The following is a 6,000-nucleotide window of genomic DNA, read 5'->3' on the forward strand; positions in this document are numbered from 1 at the left end:
TACAAAAAAATCGAAAAAAACTAAAACAATTAACAAAAATTCGTTAAAAGGATTCAATTCGTAGATTTATAAAAACCTTTAAGATAATTAAAACTTTTAAATTATTATCAAGTTTCAGAAATAAGGGAGAACTAACCCTTGCTCTGATTGAAATAAAGCATCCTTATTTTAAATTTAAACCCAAATTAGAGCCTTCAGGTCTCCGGGAAGGAAATATCAATCTCATGTTCAAAGGGTAAAGAGGGGTAATGGAATGAAATAATAATAATAATAATGTTTCCGGTGGTATTTTTGTCGGTTTGGGTTTTGAAAGCTACATTTTTTGAAATAATGTCATGAAAAAGACCCAAAATATGTAAATCAAAATAATTTTACAAATATCATGAAAAAAAATGTTTATATATATTTTTTTTAATTTTGAAATAAACATAAAAAAATCACGAAGAAGAATTCATTTATGTCTTTTTTTTAATCATAAAAATTTCGTATATAAATTAAAATAAACATGAATAAAATAAACATATATATTAAAATAATTCAAAAACGAAATAAACGAATATTATTTATGTTTATAAGAATCTGCAAAAAAGAAGAAAAAAAAGCTAGTATCATTGAACATAAAAGGTTTATCGACAAGATTTTTTTTCTTTATTTTAGATTTGGGCTGAAATTTCTTAGTGGAACTGCATTTTTTATAATAAAAAACAACCATATAGTTTTTTCAACATGCATTTTGAGTAACCAGTGACTTAAAGAAAAAAGAAGAAAATTCATTATTTTCTGGTGAATTAAAAATCATTTATTTTGGAATTGGTGCTTTTTTTGAAGTTAAGAAAAATTATAAGGAATTTTCGCTTAAAGTGTTAATCTCCCTTTTAGGTATTTAAAGTTGAAATAACGCCGTTCAATTATGTTTTTACAGAAAAAAACAACTGTGCCGCTCTGCGCGAACAGATGAAACAGGACGAAAGGTGAGAATGAGAAAAAACGAGGGAAAAAATAGTGGAAAAGGTTCCTGTGGAGTTCTTCTCGTCAAGACACAACGGAAGCTAATCAGTGACTCTTACTGAAGAAAATAACAGAATGCCCATCACGCAGATTTTTCGTATGAAAAAAAAAACAATATTTTCTGGCGTGTTTTAAATGTTGGAATAATGTGAAATTACAAAGGTTACTAAAAATAAAAATAAATTATTCATTCTTTCATATATTTGTGTTCAAATTGACTCAAATATTTTAATTAAATTTAATTTGAAACGAAGTTTTGACAGTCCCAAGATTTAACAGTAAATACGCGAGTCAAACACTTCAATATATCGTCAAACTTTTTCAATGTGTTGCTAACGGAGGTTAGAGGTCAAAATAAATATGGAACAAAGGCAAAATAAAGGAATGGGTAAATGATTAGGAGTTAATTCTATGAAAATTGTAAAAGAGTATTTATATATAATTTTTTTTTAAATCTCTCTTTATTTGTGTATATTAGGTTAAAATGGATACAAACAATAAAAAATGTATTATATGTTAAAAGAACTCGACCGACAAGACAAAACAAGGTGGCTTGGTTGGTCTCTACAAAAAAATTGTTTAAAAATGTTTATTGTATAATTGTAATTTGAAATAAAGTTTACAATTTATGTAAATTAATATTAAAAAAAAATAATAAAATAAAAAATGTTTTTACTAGCGAAGTTGAGAAAGTTACGGAATAAAAAAAGCTGCGAGAAAGACAGTAGCGAGGCAAAGAATAGACACACCAGATAATCATGTCTGTAACAAGGTAAACTTCTCTTTCCCGCGCGTTCTAATAAGGACTTCTTTGGTTTTTTGTCACAAGGGTTGGCAAAAATGACTCTCACTTGAGATGTGACTAATGGGTAACTGTTACTTTTGGGCCCCCCATTGGGATGGTATTCGTTACTTTTTCCCGGTGTGTATTTCTTTCCAGCCTTAGTTTTTTTTAATGCAAAATTGTCAAATATATTGGGAGCAAAAAACGAAATGCGTAATCAAAAAAAAAAAAAAAGACGCAATATTGGTAAGTAAAATTAAAAATAAATTAACTAACACTTTTCTTTGCACAGCCGATATTTGTGATGAGAACGTTAAAACTAAGTGGAAAAGAATCGTTTACATAAATAAAACATTATATACAATAACCGAAAAATTCCCTAATTGTATAAAACCAGCAATTTGCACAACAAAATTATACAAATAAAACGTAAAATGAAAAAAATTGTCAATGAAAAATATTAGACAACAGTGGCATTTATAAATTGAACTGCGACTGTGGAAGTTCAAACATAAGTATGACTAAGAAAGTTCAAAACAAGAATCAGGAATGCCAAATAATATTAACTTTTAATTTATGCTTTATTTAGTTCATACAATATTATTTATTAATCTATTGTGAATCGTGCTAAAATGCATTAAGCATCATTTTCAACACAGTTTGAAATTGAAATATATTAAAATTGATGGAGAATGCATTCATGTCATAATAGATTTAAAGAAATTAATATAGGTATCAATCAAGTAAAACTTAAAATGGAAAGATATTGCAAGTACAAGTGACTAACGAATCAATTGGAAAAACATGAATAACGTTTTAGAAATAACACATTTTCACAGTTCACTTACCATTAAATTGATATCAATCACACATAAAACAACAATAATGTTAGAGTCATAAAAATTACTGATACGAAAAGTCATAAACTTCAACAAACATTTTGTCACAATAGAAATTCATAAAAATACCCATATATTACAAGTTGACAATAAGTAAAACCTAACTCATTTTATTCCAAATTCCCATTGAAAAAAATACAAACAATGAAAAAGAAACAATTTTAAAAACTACCTATCTCCTTTTAATGTGTGATTTTGTGTATTGTGACGCACTCGCTCGTAAACGAGGTCACATCCTTGGAGGACCTCTACTGGATTCCGAGAAGGTGAAGCTCCTACCACCAAGATAGGTCGTGAGTTACATGACTCACGTAGGTCTTGGCAGTGATCTGTAATACGGAGGGATGTCACAATAGACCTAATATGGTCGCAGTGACATAAGGGATGCAAGATCCCTTGACATAAAAAAACTCCTTTTAATCCTTCAACGTCCCAAGGACATAACTTTAAAATTTAAGGTAAACTTTACATACTGTGTTTGAAAATGATGCTGAATGCATAGAAAAACATTTTACAATGGATTTTAAGAAAAAGTGGTAATCATTGTTTTTTTTAAATATTTTACGCTGTGTTTACTTATATGTTAATTTCACATCTATTTTTCAGTCTCGTTAACTTTAATCCCATGTCCCAAAATCAGTAATAGAAATATCTCATCGGGAATATTACATATGTAACTTATGTATGTCGCGTGTAAAAATTTATAAAAATACAAAGTGACATTAAAATTTTCAATGGATAGACACTACCTCAAAGTGACTACCGAATCAATAAAATAAATAATGAAAATAAATACAACTTAAAAATGAAACAAATACTACTGGAAAAATGAAAATAAATACTGTTGAAAAAATGTAACAAATACAGCTGGAAAAATGAAAATAAATAATTTGGAAAAATGACAAAAAACAAATGGAAATGTATAAAATTTATTATATTTCATATATATATATATATATAGATATATTTCATACCACCCAGTACAAAAGAGGAAATTGAGTTTTCACTCTTTTAATTTTTTTAATGCACTTCACGTTATTAACTGAGATGGCATTTTTTCGCTGACGACAAGTAAGGATTAAAATAAGAACAAAATCTAGAAATATTTTCTAAGTAAGCACAGTGGAAAACAATTTGGAATTTTATTACATTTTCCACTCGGCGCAGTCCCGTAACCCATTCAATATCCTGCTAGTCTGCTGCGAGAGGAAATTATGAAAAAAAAACTCAAGAAAAACTTACTGATGAAAATTGACACGTTTCCTTGTTGAGTCTAGACTAGGCGGGAAAAAATGACATCCGGTGGGAAACATTAATTTTAGAATTCGCGCCTCGAAGCGTTTGGCGGGAAATGGGTTCCGGAAGCTCCCAGCCCCAGCGGCCGTCTTAGAAAATTTTGAAATCATAGATTTGTATTCATTTTGTGATAATCGCTTATTTTTAAGATTGAATTCAGTCGACAACATTCATACATTTATATCACCCCATCCAAAGAACATAAAAAATAATACACAATAAATTGTAAAAATATCAATATTTGCGTTGTGATTCAATTGAATTTCAGTTTCAATCAAAATTTTATTGAAAATAATGTATATATATATATATATATATATATATATATATATATATATATATATATATATATATATATATATATAATATATATATATATATAAACATTAAACGTAAGAAACAAGACTTAAGATGTAGAAGCATCCCGCTTCGGAGAACTCCTTCAGACACATGGAACAGATCAATATCCAATTTGACATTATTCAACATAGCGATAGCTCTTCCTACAGGCATAACCATCGGCAGGTTGGTCCTGTATACCATTGACTCCTTTGTTACCTTCCCCACCTAACGACATCTTCGATCTCGCATATTTTCCTGATCCTAGCGTTTCTTATTCTATCTCAAAGACTTGCCTGATATGCTTCTTAGAGTCTTCATTTCTGACACTCTAAGCGTTTCACGTTCTCTGACTACCCCTGCGGTGAAGCAGCGTTCGTTATAAAGTTTTACGGTTTAATTAATAAAGTTTTCGTCACAGGATATTCCGATGCTGCAGTGAACTTTCACAATGGCACTGTAAACAACGGATGTTAATTACTTTTGAAACAACCTTTTACATGGAAAAAACATATCACCAGTGCACTAGAATATGATTTTAAAACACTCGTATATAAGGGTGTTATTCCTTTGTAATACATCACAATAAACATAAGCACAGTATTGCATATAACGTATGGTACGGTTAATAGAGAACAATTTCATATTATTTTTTTGACATCTCATCAAAGATGAAGAAGAATATGGAATTCTGGGCATTTACGGGGCTGACGACCGTCATAGGCTGATTTAAGTGATCACTTAACACACGTGTAATATTCACGAATTCTTCTCACTATTGACAACCACATTTCTCTAATTCTTGGAAGATCTATATATATATATATATATATATATATATATATATATATATATATATATATATATATATATATATATATATATATATATATATATATATATATATATATATATGTATAATATATGAACCAATTTAGAAACATTGTTCTTGAATCACTAGAACTTCACTAGAGACATCTGTTGGTGAGATGAGGAAAAGCTTTTTACTAAGCAGAATCTTTTATATTAGTATGAGAGGTCTTTGATGAGATGTCAAGAAATAATACGAAAAATAACTCCTGTAATTGGAGATAATCCAGATTTGTGAACAAGTATTTGGACACACTCAAAATGTTGTAGATAGCAATTTATTATTATTTTTCACGAATTGGATTATTCCAACACTAGATTTGTCTTCCTCCGTAGTGTAATTAATGGTCAGCACGCTTGGCTACGATTCTCCTGATTTTTTGTCGTGAGGGCAAAGATGATCCTGGCTTCTATATGGGTCTCAACGGGTATAATCAAATGCGAATCATTCAATACAATAGCGATTTGAGAACATTTATAAATATTAATTTATTAGTTATCATTCAATCTCATTGAAAAGTTAATGTTAACCTTAATAGTTCATTTAATAAACAAAAAATAAAAGAATTTCTATAATTTATATTAAAAACACTAACTTTGTGATTTTCCATTTTATAATTAAAATATAACTTTGTTTTAAAATCACTTTAAATAATATATTTTATAATAACTTAATTATAATGTTTCCCGGTTTTGAAGCTAACCGCTTCTTTATCAGGAATGATAATCAGTTCTATTTCTATTATATACATATCAATCAATACTATTTCTGTGAGCCTAAGCGGGTCATAATTAGAAATAGGT

General features: G+C 28.7%; 1 protein-coding gene across 2 annotated transcripts in view; it reads right to left on the reverse strand.

Moving 5' to 3' along the window:
• The window catches only part of LOC148300108 (TWiK family of potassium channels protein 18-like), a 115,871-nt gene that overhangs the window by 13,462 nt on the left and 96,409 nt on the right, over positions 1 to 6,000 (reverse strand). The gene's annotated exons all lie outside the window — the stretch shown is intronic.

Source organism: Brachycentrus maculatus, unplaced genomic scaffold, assembly GCF_059751285.1.
Source record: "Brachycentrus maculatus isolate JH-2025_06_01 unplaced genomic scaffold, ASM5975128v1 h1tg000829l, whole genome shotgun sequence".
In the NCBI taxonomy this organism is placed as follows: domain Eukaryota; kingdom Metazoa; phylum Arthropoda; class Insecta; order Trichoptera; family Brachycentridae; genus Brachycentrus; species Brachycentrus maculatus.